Source organism: Manis pentadactyla, chromosome 10, assembly GCF_030020395.1.
Source record: "Manis pentadactyla isolate mManPen7 chromosome 10, mManPen7.hap1, whole genome shotgun sequence".
Taxonomy (NCBI): Eukaryota; Metazoa; Chordata; class Mammalia; order Pholidota; family Manidae; genus Manis; species Manis pentadactyla.
This window is the reverse complement of record NC_080028.1, coordinates 49,309,971-49,329,211: the sequence shown is the minus strand read 5'-3', so window position 1 is coordinate 49,329,211 and position 19,241 is coordinate 49,309,971. Positions and strand designations below refer to the sequence as shown.

The window sequence follows — 19,241 nt, the reverse complement described above, 5'->3', positions numbered from 1 at the left end:
CCCACCAACAGGGCACATGGGTCCAATTTCTCTACATCCTTGCCAACCTTGTTATTTTCTGTTTTGTTTTGTTTTTGATAGTAGCCATCTTAATGGATGTGAGCTCATATGCCATTCTAGCTTTGATTTGCCTTGCTCTAATGATTGATGGTGTTGAATATATTTTCATGTGCTTTTTGTCCATTTGTACATCTTTGGAGAAATGTCTATTCAAATCTTTTCTTATTTTTAAATTGGGGTTATTTGGTGGTTTTTATTGTTAAGTTGGAGGACAGAGTAGCTTCTTAAAGTCAGTCACCTAAGAGGCGTGCCACACCTAAGAGGTGTGGCAGGGGCAATGAAGCCAGTAACTTCTTCCTTATACATCTCTGTATAATTTGATTTATTATAAAACACATATATTGCCTTTCTGATTGTTTTGATGCCTAATGGATTATAGAAAGATAAAGCCATGTCCTCCATCGCAGAGTGGAGCCTCATGCCACCCCTACAAGATCTTATCCATTTTCCCTCCATCTATTTTATTTTATTATTTTTTTAATTAAGGTATCATTGATATACAATCTTATGAAGGTTTCACATGAGCAGTATTGTGGTTACTACATTCACCCATATTATCAAGTCCCCCCCAACACCCCAATGCAGTTACTGTCCATCAGTGTAGTAAGATGCTGTAGAGTCACTACTTTTCTTCTCTGTGCTATACTGCCTTCCCTGTGCCCCCCCTACATTATGTGTGCTAATCATAACGCCCCTAAATCCCCTTCTCCCTCTCCTCTTACTCCCTACCCCTTTTCTTTTGGTAAACACTAGTCCCTTCTTAGAGTCTGTGAGTCTCCTGCTGTTTTGTTCCTTCAGTTTTGCTTTGCTGTTAAACTCCACAGATGAGTGAAATCATCTGGTACTTGTCTTTCTCTGCCTGGCTTACTTCACTGAGCATAATACCCTCCAGCTCCATCCATGTTGCAAATGGTAGGATTTGTTTTCTTCTTATGGCTGAGTAATATTCCATTGTGTATATGTACCACATCTTCTTTAGCCATTCATCTCCTGATGGACAATCTAATTATTTTAAATTAAACTTTATCTCTTCTAGGTGAAGACAGTTTGGTTCTTAGTTCATCTGTACCTTTCCCAAATGCACGGGAATGAGATTCAGACTGGCATACCACGCATATTTCTCGTGGATACAGAATATCCATAATATTTCCCATAGGGTGGAAAAGAGACATTTGTTAATACCCAGATAGTAAGAAAATTAAGAATTGAAGGATATCATATAAATGTGCGAAACATAAAAAATGCTAAAGGTAAAAGTGCCTCATTCATTCATTTGACAAATATTAACTGAGTGCAACCTGGTCTTGTTCTAGTTGGTGAAAGGAGATATCACTACACAAAACAGAAAGAGCTGGAAGGTGGTTAAGTGTGTACAAAGCAAGGCTGGGTAAGGAGGGTGGGTAACATTCAGGAGGATGACTAGAGAAACTTTCTCACATGGCAAGTCTCAGTTGTGCAAGGTTATGAACATCCATGTTTCATTCACAAGGTTCAGGGGCTCCTTACTTAGAATTTAATTCTCAGAAGGATTTTGACAAATCTAAAATAATCATCTACCAAAAAGGGTCTACATCACTTACTATATAAATGTGCGCTTATGTTTTTAAAAGAAGGTATCTGTCATGGAATGAATGTTTGTATCCCTCCCAAATTGTGCGTACTGAAGCCCTAATCCTCAATGTGATGGTATCTAGAAGTGGGGCTTTGGGATGAAATTAGGTTTAGATGAGATCATGAGGGTGGGGGCCTCCAGCCCAGGACCAGAGCTCTCTGTCCACCACGTGAGGACACGAGTGAGAAGGTGCCTGTGTGTGCCAGCCAGGAAGAGAGTCCTCCCCAGAACCCACCCATGCTGGCACCCTGATCTCAGGCTTCCGGCTCCAGAATTGTGAGACATAAATGCCTAGTATTTAAGCCACCCAGTCTATTGTATTTTGTTATAGCAGCCTGAGCTAAGACAATACTTCTCTTGACAATCATAGCAATCCACTCCTACCTCTGTCATTTCACTTTTTATGCTTTGTTGTTGGGTATATTAAAATCCCTCACTCACTTATTTTTTTTTTCAATCATAAAACACTTCAGCACATGTACTTTGTTTACAGGAGTAAGACTAGAATGTATACTTCAAATCTTGACTCATGGGGAAACCACTGAACCCTAGCAGGAGTGGATGAATTAAATACTCAGTTCCAGAGCTTTCCATGGAGACAGCTGACCAGAGCGCTACTCCGAGGTGAGACAGAATCAGTGAACGGGCTCACACGGCATGGCATCTGTCAGTGTGATCAAGTACACTTGAGTTGTCAGTGGCATCAAGTACAGAAGACACTTCTCGGCAAATTTCCTCAAACATTTCTTCCTTTCTGCAGATGGGAAAGCTGCTTACAGTGGGTTCACCAGCAGCTTCTGCGACCCCGTACTTCGGCCGCTTGGTGGGGATCCAGCGGGCCATGGCGGCGGCCTGCCCGCGGCGGCTATAGCTCCTGGGGCGCCGGCCGCCGCCGCGCCTCGCTCCCGCGCGCCCCGCGCGCCCCCGCCATGTTCTGCCAACTCGGCCACCTCACGAGCGTCTCCCCGCCGCCCCGCCCGGACTCGCTGCGGCTCCCGCGGCGGCCCCGGCCCGCGGTCCAGTAATCACTTTTAAAAGACTTTCTTTTCAGTTACTATCCTGATTAAAAATTTATGACTCATTGATTTATATTGGGTTAATTTAGTTGTATGACCACTGGTAATCTACAATCGCCTCCCAAAGGTTGCATTGTGCAGTGACCCATCCCCACCCCCGTCTTCCAGGCAACCCTGCGCTTCCTTCCCCAACACCTCCTGCTGAGATCTGGTTCTGACTCAACAAGAATGTCGGGCCTGCCAGGACTTGCTCAGCCTGGCACACACGGCGCCAGCGCCTTCCCTCCTGTGCAGCCCCTCAGCTCCTCCTGAGGCCCTAACCCAGGCGCCCTAAGGGAGAGGCACCCGCCACAGAAGAGCATGTTACAGTTTTCTTCTTTTTCTGAGGTGGGTCAACGGGGACATACGTGGGCTAGAGCGTGGGCGCCTGGCGCTGTGCTTCAGTGCATCTGCGTCTTCCGTTGTTGCTGCTTCATTCCTGAAGGAATGCAGGGAAGACGTCAGGAAGAGATGGGGGTGTGTGTCTAGACTGTCTCAGAGGCAAGCAGAGTTGGGTAGCTCTGGACATTGTGCTAAGATCCTCCTGCCATCCGGAGTGGAGTACTCCGGAGGCATGTCAGTGCTCTAGACGCACCATAGCATATCAGCAGAGGCTTTGGGTGCCCCTTGGGGTGGCACAGAATGTTTTCTCTCCCTATGCACTCTCTCAGAATGGCCCAAGTGAGTCTAGCATTCCATGTCAGAAGGTTGTCTGCACAGCCAAGTATGCCTGGGATATTAGAAATCTTTGCCTTAATCTAAAAAGGTAGTCTCTGCTTCATGAGCAGGACAGACCTACATCCTCTGTTGAGAAGCTCTTTTGTCTAGAAGCCTCTAGTGGCCTCACCATTTTCTTTGCATCCCATCCAAGAAAAATATGGGGTGAAATCTTCAGTTAAGGAGTTACCTTTTCAAGATACCTAAAATACCTCCATACTAAAATAATAGCTATGCCCAGAGTCATCTCTGATGGATTTCTGTCTTCTGAGCGGTCACAGGTCTGCAGCTGAGGCCAATACTTTAATTCACGACAAACCAAGGTTGAACATTTCCTGAGCAGGTGTTCTCGGGGAAGCGTGGAACAGGCTTTCCGAGGGTGGCACACAGCGGTTCCTGTGGGCAGACCAGAGGCAGATATGCACTTCAGTGCTGGTCTGATCACCTGATACCTCTGCTTTCATGGCTGCACTAGAGGGAACCACCCTAGACAACACCGGACAGCATCGCTCTAAGGACACGTCGGGAGGAAGCCGAGTCTTTCCGAGGACTCTGCTCACTTCTGTTCTTCATCCTCACATGTTGGGTGTTACCTTCTGGTGAGTAATTTGGCTGGCTAATTTGTGGGCTCTGACATTGTGATCTGAAGAAGTCTTTGAAATACTTTTTTAGCTATTTACTTAAGTGTATCAGTTTACTCTATCTGTATTTCTGTATCTCTTTGGAGTCGATGGCATGTGGTCCAAAGAACAAAATTTCTGGGCCAATGAGCACAGGCCTTACTTTTCCCATCTATTAATGCATGGGGACCCACATTAACTAATGGGGACCCCTAACTCACGGGGGCCAGAAGGCTTGGAGGATTCAGTGAAGTGACATGTGAAATGATTAGCAATATGTTTACACCACTGTGCAGCTCAAGAACTCAGAACTTTTGAAACTGCTTTTCCGGGTATCTGAATGAGGGATCCTTTGTGTCCTCTTTCCGAGAAGAGTCGTGTAGGGAGCTGCAAAGAGACCTCGCCTCAAAGGCTGAGGAGCTGCACTTTCCGCTGTCTGCCATGAATTTCTGGGCACCCCAGAAGCAAGTGTCTTTCTCTGCTCTGTCAGATAATGGGGATTGGGCCAAAGGACCTCTTTAAAGTTCTTACATTTCTTAATTTCTTTCATATATCAGCTGCCAGTTCTGAATCCTCAAGTCCACACTCATTACTGTTAATCCAAAAATTATATGGTATCTGGACTGCCAATATTGATGAGAGAGCACTTGTATATAGACCTTGGCTGATTACATCTCAGGAGTAGAAGAGTTATTCTACATTAAAAAAAAAAAGAATGAAAACATGTATAAATGAAACAATGTTTTTAATTATTGTAAGATTTCTTGGTGATAAATTAGAATTATTTTATTCTGCCAACAGATCAAACTGTTGGTTACTATCCTGACTAAAAATTTCTGACTGTGATTTACCAGTTATTGATTTCTGTAACTATTTATATTTCTGTCTTGGTTTCAGGTCCTCGACACTGGTGGCCACCACATGGAATTGTTATGGTAATCTTCCACTAGATTTCCCAAGACCAAGATTCTAATCTGAATTTTCTTTGGAATTGCTATTTTAGAACCTCTCTGCAGCAAGGCCATCTGTGACATTCTTCAAGGGCCACTCACATCAATGTGGCACATTGCAGCAGCCCAGGGTAGAGTGATTCAAATGGAGACCCAGCTGAGATTTGGTCCTGTGTGCCCCAGACACCCCCTTTTGCCCCCCTCCTCCCCAGGATGCCTGGGAGTGTTCATGAGCACCAATTGCCAGGGGCAGTACAGGTTCTTCAGAGCCCACAGACTTGGGAATAACATGGTTTCTGCTCTCAAGGAACTCAGTTTGGGGGAGGGAATGCTCCCTAAAAGCCCTGAGATGTGCAGAGAATGCTTATGTGGGCAGTGAATAGGGAAAGCAACTTCTGAGATACGGACTGAGGACAATGTGGAGGAATCGGAAACCTCTAGACAGAGCTTCAAATTATGTTTGCAACTTATATGAAGGCAAAATGAAGGAGACGCTTTTTCATTTTAACCTGCCTCTCTAGGTATTTAATGTTTTTTGAGGTTAATAATATTTGTTCCATGAGGGAAAATCTAAAAGAGGAATTACTATGTTATTTTGTTGTTTTTTTTAAATGTAGATTTGCATGACTATACACATATAAGGGAGTATTTGCCCTTGAAATTTTTGTCTCAAAACTTAAGTGTTTACTTCTTTAAAAATGGTCAATCATGACTTGACTGGTGAGAGAGGTATTTTGAAGGTGGCTTGGCCGAATCTTTCTGAGGACTCTGCTCACTTTTGCTCTTTATCCTCATACACCGGTGTTACCTTCTGATGAGTAACAGGCACTGGCTGGTTCTGACAAGCATTTAGGGTTAATTTGTGGGCCGTGACGTTGTTATCAGAAAGAAAAGTCTTTGAAATACTTTTTTCTGAAAGATCAGAGTGGGTCTTCCCCACTTTGAAAGATCAGAGTTTTGAACCAATCTGTCAGGCTATAGCTCCAACCAAAAACCCTGCAGAATTTGTCCTGAGAATGTATACTCTAGTCTCACAGGAGTCAGTCCTGGAATTCTCCCTCTCCAGAAAGTTGCCTGTACGAGGAGTCCTTCCTTTCTCCATAAATCAATCAATAAAAAATAAGCTTACTCATTCTTACATATTTTCTTTAAGGAATACTTTATCTCCTGTGCATGCTCTAGGAGACAATATTGAGGGAAACAAACATATCCCCTTCTGTCAGGAAGCTTACACATAGCTGTGAAAAAGGAAGGCAAACAATATTATTTGTAGCAAATTCTATGAATAAAAGTAGGATGGTACGATAGACAATATCTATTAGGAGTAGAGATAATTGAGATAAACAATGAGACTGGGGACACACAGCTGAGATCTGAAGGGTAAAAAGGAATCAGCCAGGTGGACTGTAGCGAGAAGACTTCGTCTACTTGAGTCCCTGACTGAAGACACAGAGAGGGAGGAAGGAGTGTGCCAAAAAGTCAGTGACAGCTATAGCTGGGGACCCTCACCTGAGGGATAGATTCTTCTCAAAAGGGAAAGAAAGGAAGCTATATTTATAGACATGATATTAACTGTCCCTGCTCTTTTATTTGCTTACTCCACATTCATTCAGATTGGACTACTTAATACCTCATTCATTCTGCAAACATTTCTACAGCAACGACTAAGTACCTGTATATGTACTGGGCACATGGTGGTTAGTTGAGTCAGACACAGACCTTACCCTTATGGGCTTATAATCCTTTAGGGTGTGGAATTATTCAAATAATTACACGAAGGCTTTACACACTGATTAGAGGTGTAAAAAGAAAGAACAGAGAGTTGGGATTGTATTTTGAAAAATATCTGAGAAAGTGTGCTCTGATGGTGGAATGACTTTAAGTTCAGAAGAAAAATATGTTTGATGGGGTGGTCACAACAAACCAGAAGACCCTGAGGTGCAGGGGATGTGGAGCACTCTGTGAAATAAAACTGATCTAAGAAAGTGGCATAAGGTGATATAAAGTAAGGTCGGAAGACGTGGGGGCATCTCAATCATCCAGGGCCTGTTAGCCTATGCTAAGGACTTTTTTGCTTTACTTTGTTTTGTTTTATGCAATGAGGTATAATGGAAATATTTTTATCAAGGGAATAAAATGATTTTATTGATGTTAAGTTATGGAAACTAGAGGACATGGGGAATTGAGGAAGTAGAGGGATAGTTGGGGGACAGAGACACAGGAGGCAGAAGGTGTGGCCTGGCCATGGTGGTGGGATTGGATAAAGAAGGAAGGTGCTTCTAAGCTGCAATATGATCCCTCTTTCCCTTAATACTCAGCCAAAACTGTCTCCTGCCTCACATCAGGGGTACATTATCTATCTGGTGGCACTCACATAGCCCATGAGCCCACCATCCTCCAGCCCCAGCACAGCAGGGTCACTGCCTCAAGCCATCACTCACATGAGCATTGCAAGTAGATGTGGCTTCTAATCCCTGATGGAACATGTCTCTTCCTCTGCTTCTAGTTTTCCCTGCAAAACCAGGGACTGTGTCTAAACGATATCACATTTCACAACTTCAAGATAAGAGTTGGCTTGGGGATTTTGAGAGTGGGTAAAATGTGGTAAATATATGAAATCAAGGCTTGTGGACTTCAGTAAAGCATCTCCACCTACGGGGCTTCCGTTTCTTTAGTAGAGGTGGCATAGAAAGTCTCTAAGCACACTCCCAGATTTAACAGTCTGGGAATAAAGGAGATGAAGGGAAAAGCTAAATTTTCCAAATACACTGTGCTCATCCGCTGTTCCTTCTCCCACTGTAGCAGAGCAGGCCTCTGCTCCCTATTTGGTCAGGAGGTCAACAACTGGGCCATCTGGCGGTCACCGGGTGGGGTGTACATGGCTGCTGTTTCCCTCGCTTTGTTGGGCAGGAGCTGTGAGAGCTTTGGAGAGACTGGGATGTGATTTTGCCTCTCTTTCCTAATAAAGCCCAGAGGTGACCTACCCTTCTGTGACCATGATTCTAATCATATCATTCTTTGCGAGTCAATTTCAGGTGAAATGTCCATATAAGAAAGTAGACTTGAGTTGGCTCAGTGTGACAATGAACCCCTGCCCTGGTTTGAATCAACCCACTTCCGCGACCTCTGCAAACCCCTGGGCCTTGTGTATCGAGAGCTTGTGAGTACTATTTGGGGAAAGGAAAAGAATGGTGATGGCTGAGTCCACAGCGATTACTATCTAACTCTTCTCCCCAATGCATCAGCCTTGAAGCCAGGAATTTGTGCCTGTTTACAGACAATAACCAGTCCCCACGTAGAAGAGCAGGAGGTAACAGAAAACCCTGGGTGGAAAACATACTCATAGAGCTCGGCAGCATCACCAGGCCCTTTCTTCTCCCAGGGACCTCGAGTTCCCATAACCAGTAGATGGATTTTCACCTGAAGCCTCCAATAGCCCTTCAAGTTCTGAAATTCTTTGATTCTTCAGACAGATTGTGGTTTTGCCTTCTCTCAGGTATCTTCAACCTCTTACATGCCTGAAATTCTGAGCTAGGATGAGGTGACTGCAAAGTTTGTGTCCTTTTATGTGACATAGTTATTATTATAATTAAACATTGAGATCTCACAAAACCTGGCTTCAGGTTTGATCTCTGTATAGTCTGGTGCAGGCCACAGAAAGTTAAGACTTTCCCCACAGCATCGGACTGGAGCCCTTAGCCCGACAATCATTTTGTAATTTTGCACAAGGGGCAATGACAGGAATGTGCAAACCCCAGGTCATTCTCACTAACAAGTGTGAGAGTATTGTCAGAATAAGATGCGCGTTGATATGCCTTATGTATTGTGAGCTCAGGCCTGATTACATAATTTGTTTTCAAAGACATTGTAGCATGGATCATAATGTCTTCAGTGGCTTCATGGAGTCATGGAGGGGTAACTAGGTAGGAAATCTAACGACCTGGTTTTGTGTTTAGTCAATTCCCTTTATGCTCTGGCTCTTAGTTTCCTCAAGTATAAAATAAGGGTGATGGATAAGATAATTCAAAAAGTATTTTTGTAGTTTTGAAGTTCTATTAATGAAATGTTTATTCTGATTGTTCCTTTAGGAAATCTCAGGGAAAAATTAGGTTTTAACATGATGGAAAATGCTAGCTGAATAGAGTTGCATGTAAAGAAGATACTTCCTTCCTCTCTCCATCACGACGACCTCCCTGCAGCTCTCCCTTCCTTGCCTGTGATCTTAGTGACTGAGCGCTGCCCCTCACAGAGCTTCTATCAGGTTGCTGAAGGTTCCTTCTTGAGACCTCTGCCTTCACTGATTCACTGCCTTCCATATGCTCCCTCATAAATAAAATGTTCTAAAGGTCTCATTCAATTTGGGTCTTAGATCTGTGTCTCAAGTCTCAGAAATAGAAAAAAATGAACATTTGACCTTTGGCTCAAATGTCAAAGGCAAACATTGGGATTAATCAGTTCTCTGATACTGTGAACAGTGCAATGATTTATGGAGAGGCTGCAGGTTATTTTCCAAGGAACACAACACAAATTTCTTCCATATTCCTTTGGCATTAAAAAAAAAAAACAACAGTTATTAGGAATTATGGAGAATTTTGCTCCTCCTGTACATTCCTGCTGCCCACTTCCTACGGACTCCTCATCAAACAGCCCTGTTTCAGGGCTTGGCCTTGAGGCAGAGGCATCCGCACACACCTGGCGTGGGTCAGCAGGACTCAGCTTTTTCCCGGGCCCCACTTTTCCCCACAGACAGAGGCCTACGAATGTGCCGTTGGTCACTGGCCTTTTTCTTAAATTCTCTTGACATATCTCGACCTCTGGAACATATAGGGACATGCTCATCTTTAGGTTTTATTATATATATATGAAGTATAACACATGCACATACACATACATATATACACACACATTCCTTATATGGAGAAAGACTAATATACATTAAATGCCCTCTTCCTCTCAGCAGCTTGCTCCCTACTGGCCTGGGAAAGAGCGTCTCTCCTACCTCTGGATGTCCTGTAAGACTGTGGCCACAGTGTGTATATCTTCTGTTAGCTCCTTGACCTTGACTGCTATGCTGATTACACGATGGACACATAGTTCCATCCAAAAGGAAATAATCACCTGTCATCTGTATGATTTTATATTTATTTTCATATTTTGGAATATGAAAAGCAAATAGCTCAGGAGAAAATGAAATATTCTCTATCTTTATGGCCTATCTACTTCCATTGCTCCAAGTTCTGGGCCATGCAGGAACACTAAGAATCACAGGGAAGATTGTTTTCAACACTATTGCCTTGACTTCATGTTCACAGACCTTTTGTTCTTCGGAAATTAATCTGCTATTAATGTCATTCAGTAATTTTTTTTCATCTCAAAGATTTCTATTTTCATTTCTACAAGTTTGATTTATCTCTTCAATGTTTCTAACTTTTAAAAAATCTGGAATACAGTTATATGGTAATCATTTTTATGAGTTTATCTGCTAATTCTAATATCTGTGTCAGTTTTGAGCTGGTTGATTTTCTTCTCATTAGGGATTATATTTTAGGACACCAGATGTTATGAATGTTACCTTGTTTGGTTCTGAATATCTTTTGTAGTTCTAGAAATGTTCTTGAGCTTTGTTCTGAAACACAGCTCAATTACTTGGAATCAGTCTGATCCTCTGGAATATTGCTTTTAAGAGTTGTTAGGTAGGACTAGTGCAGTATTCAGTAATTGGGCTAATTATTCCTCATTACTGAGACAAGTACTTAGTGCTCTATGAATTGTAAGGTTTTCTAATCTGGCTAATAGGAACAGGCACTATCACTGGCTCCAGAAGAGATCTGAGCTCTGTTATTTCTAATCTTCTCTGGTGGCTCTTTCTTGGCTTTGGGTGATCCCCTCGCACACCAGCACTAACAGTAACCTGCTGAGCTTTCTCTCCCTGGCTGTGGTCCTGCAAACTATCAGCACTTTATTTTTGGTGGTAAACAGCTTTGTCTCTCAGCTTTCCCTCCTCAATTCAGGAAATCCATGTGTTCCATCCAGGCTTCCCTTTAGACTCTCATGGTGCAGAATCCAAAGCCAATCTTATTGCTCATCATATTTATTTCCAATCACTCAGGAATCAGCATCCATTGTTGATGTCTAGCATCATTGTTTTGTGTATTTTGTCTGATTTTTGATTGTCTTTTCAGGAAGGAGATATATCTGGTTTCTCTTACTCTATATTATTTGAAATTAGAAGTCAGTTTTATCTTTATCATGTCATTGTACTTATGTTTTCCTCTGATGATTTCTAAAGTCTAGACTGGAGCCCACATCATTGCTGTATTTTTTCTAAGGATTCCAAAGGATAAGACTTGGGCTCTGTGATACTACAAAACTTTTCAGTGGATAAGAAAACATTTACTTAAAATTGGTGTACACAACAGCAAAAAAAGACTTTCATAATTTTTTTTTCCTGTCATTTGACTGTAGTCATTCCCAAAGAGGGAATCCGGAGGTCGGGATGTTTATCTAAATGCAAGAGTTCACTTTTTCTAGTGCAAACCCTAAAAGCTGGTCATTTCTACATATATTCTACCACTGCCAATATAAAATTTCCGTTAGCATTCCTAGTCTGACAGCCACTGCCTGTGTGTGCTTGCTCATACTCATCCTCTCCGGCAGCAGGTGTTTTGAATTTTGAAATCCCTCTGTCTTGTTCCCCATGTTTTATCCTCTAATTATTGACCAACCCCAGGTTTTTCTCATTGCTATCTTCTCTTCCCCACATGCTCCCTTTGCTTTACGATCCTACTCGCATCTATAGCCACTCTCTTGCCATATGCTTATAACTCACATACTCACCTTGTGAGACTGTACTCACCTTTCTACGATCAGATACTAGATGTCTTCCTTTCATTAACTCAAAGCATTTTTAAACTCAGTCTATCCAATATAAATCCTATTTTTTTCTTTCTAAATGTGATCCTCCACATGCTTTGATTTAATTAACTCAGTCTTCTCAAACTCAATTTCAATATATAATTTATTTATATTCCTTATTTCATCTTAAGTATAAATTGAGCTCATGAACATTTATTTAATCCAAGTCTTCATTGTTTTTGGTGGGTTATTTTTATATTCTACTTGACTATTACCTCAGCCTCCAATCTATTCTTCCAACCATAATCTTGTCTTTGTTCTATAATCATTTAAATTTGACCTCTTAGAAAATCACTCTCTTTTGTGAATTATAATACAAATAAACATCTAGTATGACTTTAAGACAAGACATTTCGTTGCATTTGATATAGGAACTCTCTGAAGCCCAACTTCAACCATAATGAACCCGGTAGGACTTGTAACAACCCTTTCTGCCCATAAGGTGGCAGTAAAGTACTGCTGCTTAAACCGTTGATTGGCTGGCTCTACGGCCGCCGGGTCACGTGCCAACAAGGTGATTTGGGGTAAGTGGCTAATGCTCTATGAGCTGCAGATTTCTCATCACTTAACATGATAATAATAGTACACACCTGATTTTGAGAAGCGACGCTCCCAAAAAGTTTAAATAGGGATATCCAGGTGAGTGACAAATGGGGGCAAAACCTTAGGTAGAATCAAAAGGCTTTCCCTCACCACCTACTTAGGCCACCTGTTTCTGAACCCGAGTAAGGGGATGAGCTTAAAATGGAGATGGCTTTCTGCAATTTTTGGTATTTTATTCTTCCCAGGAAGATGAAATCTCCTAACATAGTCCATCCCAAGCTCCTATTCAGATCTCATATTGGATGAGTTAGGAAGTGCTTCCATCTAACTAATGGACTAATCATTACTTATTATTCTATGGAGTTCCTTTTTATTTCCTTGATTAGATCCTTATAAGGCTCTTTTAAGATATAAAGAAATTTAATCAACTCAAAGAGGCAGATTTGAGCAAACTGCTTATCATATATTATCCAAACAAAAATTAGGAAATCCTTGTAGTCTATGGGTATGTGAAGGCAGTCAGTGAGTCAAGTAATATGCAAACATAAAACCAGCCTACACTATGATTAATTTTCTTGAAGTTTTGAATTGTATTTTAAGGTTGCTTTCAAATAATAATATATACTCTTGAAGAAGAATTCAGAAATGCAGAAAAGTAAATTTTAATTAAAAAAAAAAAACTAAGCAAGACATTACAATCAGACATGCATTTAATTGCTTTTAATTTTAGATGAAAATCTTTCCTAAACTCTATCTTCCTCTCTCTCTCTCTCTCTCTTCCTCTCAATGACTGACGATACAGATTAAGAGTGTGGTAGAAATGATCTTGTAAAAAAGGATCATACTTACATGTTACTTTGGAAATAAGAATTTACTGAATACAAAGTCAATATGCAAAAGAAGAAACTATATTCTAAATGTGTGCAGTAATAAATTTAAAATGGAATTATTTAAAAGATATTACTGCTCAGAATACTAATAACAGCAAATGCATGAGGAAAAACAACTGTAACAGAAGGTATATGTAATCTCTACCCTGAATATTACAAAGTATTAATCAAATATTTCAAAGAAACTCTAAATAAATGCAAGTACATAGTCATTCATCAACTTATAAATTCAATATTAAAAAGAGGTACAGTCAGACAAATGCTGGGCATAGAAGCCACAGGGCATAAATCTGCAAAGAAGTAAAAAGCTAACCTTTTCAAACAATAAGGCATCTCTCTCACTTACCAACTTTACATTTCCCTGTATGGCCCCAGAAGATGACTGGTTAGCCAGAGACGGGTAAGATTCCTCAAGGGAGAAACAACCTACGACAGGCACAGTCGCAGGGGGGCCATCAGGTGAGAAATTGGGGATCAACAGAGGTGAGGCTTAGAACCTCACCCCCCCTGTTTTGAGAGAAATCTTCTGCATCCGTGGATGTTTTGTTGCCCTTGTCTAGCTTGGATTAACACTTAGTCTACAGGCACACACCTGATCATCTACATTTGCTCTCTTACAACACTAAACTATGTTTTCTACCTTTATCTTGCATCTACCTACCACTTCAGCATTTTATTAAAAAAAATAATAATAATAAGGGAGAAATGTGGGGTTCACATATAAATCAAGTATAAAAATCAAACGAATATTCATATTTGACCTGATGGTTTATAGTTCATAATGTGTGATCAAAACCAAAAGTTTCTGTGATGACTGCCCTTGTACTGTTCACCATGTAAAAACTTATTCACTATGTAAGAATTTGTTCACCATGTAAGAACTTGTTCGTTATGCTTCAGAAGATTGGAGACTGATGAGAATTAGGCTTGGGGTGGATTAATGATTGTGCATTGAGCATTGAGTCCCCTATACAGAATTTTATTGTTGTTAACAACCATTTGATCAATAAATATGAGAGATGCCCTCTCAAAAAAAAAAAAAAAGAGGTACAGTCACTCTAAATTGTTTTATAGATTCGATCATCTTACTCAGATAAGTAGCAGGGTTTTTCTGAGAGAGTACTAGTTCAATTTTCAAATTTGTATGAACATATAATAGGAATAAAGAATAGACAAGATAATCTTGAGTAAGAACAAAGCTGGAGGACTTACACTACCGCATAATAAGACTTACTTTCAAGCAATCACAATAAAAAAAAATACTGGTGTAAAGATAAACAAATAGACCATTGGAAAAGAATTTAGAATCCAGAAACAGACTCACACATACATGGTTATTCGATTTGTGGCAAAGAAAACCACTGTAGTAAAATTGTGAAAAGTTGTTCTTTTTAATCAATTATGCTGAGTCTATTGGATATACATATAGGAGAAAATGAATCTTGACAATTTCGTTTGAACTGATATTCAAAAAACCAACTAAAAAAAATTGGGAACTTTATGAACTAAGAGTATGCAAATATTCCTTTAACTGACAAAAAACCTCCATAACCATAAATAAAAATACGATAAATTGTGCAACATGAAATGTGGGTTCTAAAATATTAAGAACTGCCCTTCATCAAAAATCTACCACTAGGAGAGTAAAAGGTAAACTGTCAACTAGGAGAAAATGTTTCTAACACATAGATCCAACAAGTGGCTCATCTCAGAAATACATAAAGAATTCCTATAAACAAGACAAAGATACCAATAGAAAAATGTGCAAAATATAAAATGATGGCATCAAATTAGCTAATAAATGCATTATCTCAATTTTCCCTTACATTTCAGTTGTTTTTTTATTGATCTGGTTTTTGATCTTATAATAAATCCTGTTCTTATACTAGGATTATTTGATACACCCCACTCTTATGGTTCACCTGTTTAAATGCAGAAGAAGACAGATCTATGACCTGATTGCATTCTGCCATAATGTTTTGGTTGTCTACTGCTGAACAGTAAATGCTCCAAAACATAGCAGCGTAAAGGAGTAACACTCGGTAGGTACCTTTACATTATTCTGCAATGGACGGGTTGGTTCCTCTCTCTGCATGGGGTCAGCAGGTGCGGCGGCGTGGCTGGAAGTTCAGCTGCACTTGGTGTTGCCTGATTCCTGGAAGCTCAGCTGCAGCTCTTTGGTTCTCTTCTGTTCAGCCTCCCTGCCATAAATAAGGTTAATTCAATTTTACAATATTTTTACCAGCTGGAGAGGCTGTCCTAAACCCTGTGTATTTCATCTACATTCTTCTTGAAAAATTGACAAGTTTTTCAGTTTCCTTCGCCTTTCCTTAATCTCTTTGACAGCTAAAGTAACTGCATGGCAGACAAAGCCAACCTCAGAATAAGAATATCACTAGGGACAAACAGGGATATTACATCATAACACAGGGATCAACTGTAGATGTGTTTGCACCTGATAGCAATCCTAAATGTGTACTTCTCAAATAACAATGTCAAAATGTATATAGCAAAAATTGACAGTACTCTAAGAATAGAAAAAATCAACATAGTTGATGCCAGCATTTATCTCATAATTGATAGAACAAGTGGACAAAGAATCACTAAGAATATAGAAGACCTAAGCAATACAACCAAATTGTCCTAATTGACGTTTATAGAGCACGTCACCCAACAATGGCAGCTTTGCATAATTTTTTTCAAGTGCACATAAACATTCACCAGGTTAGACCATATCTTGGGATGTAAAACTAAAAAATCACACAATGTATGTCCTTTGACTAAGAAGAAATGAAATTATCTAGAAAATCCCCAATTATTTGGAAGTTAAACAGTGCACTTCTAAAAAACACATGGGTGATAAAGGAAGAATCAAGCCATTTTTAATGGAGTGAAATATGAAAGCAACAAAGCAAAACTTGTGGTTTGCTTCTGAAGTAGTGCTTAAAGAGAAAATTTGTAGCATGTAGTGGTATAAGTAAAGAAATATATAAAATCAATAATCTAAGTTTCCATTAAAAAACAAATAGGAAAACAAATACAACCTAAAGCAAGTAGAAGGAAGGAGATAATAAAGGGTAGAAATCAGTGATCTCACTTATATCTGGAATCCAAAAAATTGTTGAATACATAGAAACAGAAAGTAGAATGGTGGTTACCAGGGGTGGGGAGATGGGGTGTTTTGCCAATGGATTTCAGCCCCAGGCAAGTTTGCTATGGATTCAGTGTGACCAAAGAAAATGACAGCAAAATATTCTTGGGGTGAAAGGGTTATACCCAACTTTATTTTCAGGTGGCAGGTCAGTCATTAGAATCCCATTCACTCAGAGAGAGTCTATATGCAGCAAGCCAGTCACTGCCTCTGGGCCCCTCTGTCTTCACAGCTGTCCCGCACAGCCATTGGCTGGGCCTCTGTCCTCAGCACTGCCACCACTCCAGCCTCTGCTCTGCTCTCCTGCAGCCTTGCAGCCCTGCCACCATGTCGCATGCAGAGCACTGGGCAGAGCTCTTTTTATAGAGTCAACAGTCATGTATTGCCCACAGGTGTGCAGTGAGCTAGTCAACCACGGCCAGGTGAGAATCCTGGCCACAGGAACTCTCATTTTATCCACATGGGGGAAATGGAGATGTTGGTCACAGGGCACAATGCTGCAGTTAGGTAAGATGAGTAAGTCTAGAGATCTGATATACAGCATGATAACTATAGTTAATAATGTAGTATTAAATCCTGGAAATTTGCTAAGAGAGTAGATTTCAGGTGCTCTCACAAAAATGTTGACTACGTGCTACTTATGTTAATTAACTGTACTAATCATTTTTCTATATATGTATCAAATCATGTTGTACACATTAAATAAATATAATTTTTGTTAAAAATAAAAGACCAACCTCTCTACCTGTGCACAGTATCTCCTCCACTCCTGTCATCTCAAGAATGTTTTCTTAGCAGTTCCATCGGTGTCTCGAATTCTCAATTTTACTCTTTCTTCTGGACATTTCCCAAAAGCATATATACTTCCTGTTATTTCTCCCATTTAAAAAATAGACAAAAGAAAACAATAAGAAAATAAATACTTTCCGGATTCCACATTTTCCTTGATTTTTCTTATTAGTTTTTCCCATAGACCAAAATTCCTCTAACGGGTAGGCTATATCACTGATTCCAATTTATTTCCTTCTATTTTTCCCTAGTCTCCTCTCATCAAATTCCAGACACCACTACAGCAAAGCTGCTGTTATCAAGGTCTGAGAGGCTGCTCTGTTGCGATAACCAGCGGTCAGTTCTCAGTCCTCATTTCCTTTCACATATCAACTGCATTGTATACAATAAAACACTCCTTCCTCTATAGAACATGTTTTCTGCTCCCCCATCGGGCTTCCAAGGCCATCCCTTGTAGGTGCTCTATCTCAGTCTCTGCAAGTTCGTCTTTATCAGCTGTAACTAAACATGGGCGTGCTGCCGGGTTTCTGCCTTTGGACTTATTCTGGGCTTCACCTATACTTCTTCTCTTACTGATCTCCCTCATCTAGATTTATATCTCCAATCTGTATTTCTTCCCTGAAATCTAGATTCTTGTATACAACAGCCCACTCAGCATTTTTATTTGAATATCTAATTAGAATCTCTAATTTACTCGGCCCCTGTCTGAGCTCCTGATATTCTTTCCTTCCATAGTAGTTTCTTCCGCTGTTCTCAACTCATAAAATAGCAACTCCAGTTTTTCCTGCTGCTATAAGAAACCTTACAATCATCCTCGCCTCCACTCTTTTTCTCACACCCAGCATGTGACCCATCAGCAAATTATTTTGGGTCTCGAAAATATACCCTAAAGCTAACCACTTTTCATCACCTCCACTGTTAAGGCAGCCACTGCCTGATTTTGCTTGAATTATTACAATAATCTCATTACCACCCTTGCTTCCACTTGTTTAGTATGCATTCAACATTCAGCATTATACAACAGCACTGTACATTTAGCCAGAAGAATTCTGGCTAAATATAATTTTATCACGCCACTTCCTTCATTACGAATCACTTCTAACCAGACACAAGTTGCTAGTCCTTTGATGAAGGCTCTGTCCTGCTACCTCGAATTGTTCTCTGTTGTTTCCAGTTCTGTCTTCTAGTCTCTTGGGTATTCTGAGTCACCTCCACCCACTCCCCACCTCCCATAAAAATGACCTGTGTTTACAGCTGAGTAGTTTTCTTAGTCCGCTTCCTGCCTGTAGATGTTTTGTATCAAATTGCAAAAAGCATTGTCTTTTCATTTTTTACCATCTGTCCCTTTTAGTCTAGGCTTGCTTAATTTCTTCAAAAATGTTTTGGGTATCTTTATGCATCATTTTGTGCTACTTTATTGAATAAAAGACATTTCAAATCTATCTGAAAGAAGGCCTTCTCAGGTTTTGGTCCCTGTATGCTTGCTCTGAGACAATACCACTTAGTGGCTCTACTGTTGGGCAGTTTATGAGATATGTCCTCAAGATCTTAGGACGTCCATTGAGTAGCACAAAGAGCCTATGAGTGACCATCTGAAACTCTCTGAGGCTTAAAAAGGTTCAACAGTTCCGCACTTGGCTTTATCTTCATCTCAAGATGTTTTACTGGCAGCAGCCATGCTTTTGTTTTTCTCCTGATTCTTTTTTCTGGGAGAGGTGTGATGGAAAACAGTTTTGGTTTCAAATCCAGGAAGTTTACCAATGATTACTAAACTGTATACATACAACAGTAGACAAAGGCAAGAATTTGCGTTCAATTAATGCTTGCAAAATGTATTAAATCTGTTGGAGGTATGTGCTCTTACAGAAAAATCCATCCAACCTGTAATAGTCTATTCAACTTAAGAATACACTTTAAAAGCTACAAATCTGAACAAGTG

At 40.4% G+C, this 19,241-nt stretch overlaps 2 long non-coding RNA genes across 2 annotated transcripts in view; one reads left to right on the top strand and one right to left on the bottom strand.

The window, feature by feature from the left end:
• The window catches only part of LOC130679085 (uncharacterized), a 45,907-nt gene extending 28,521 nt beyond the window's left edge, over positions 1-17,386 (bottom strand). The window contains exons 1-2 of the long non-coding RNA XR_008992039.1: positions 17,251-17,386; positions 15,413-15,563 (exon numbers count right to left, since the gene is read on the bottom strand). This is a non-coding gene — a long non-coding RNA (uncharacterized LOC130679085). The remainder of the gene's footprint in view (positions 1-15,412; positions 15,564-17,250) is intronic.
• On the top strand, positions 2,592-6,142 carry LOC118909799 (uncharacterized). Its single transcript, XR_005023759.2, has 3 exons — positions 2,592-3,075; positions 3,920-4,043; positions 4,962-6,142. It is a non-coding gene; the product is annotated as an uncharacterized LOC118909799 (long non-coding RNA).
• Positions 17,387-19,241: the final 1,855 nt, after the last annotated feature.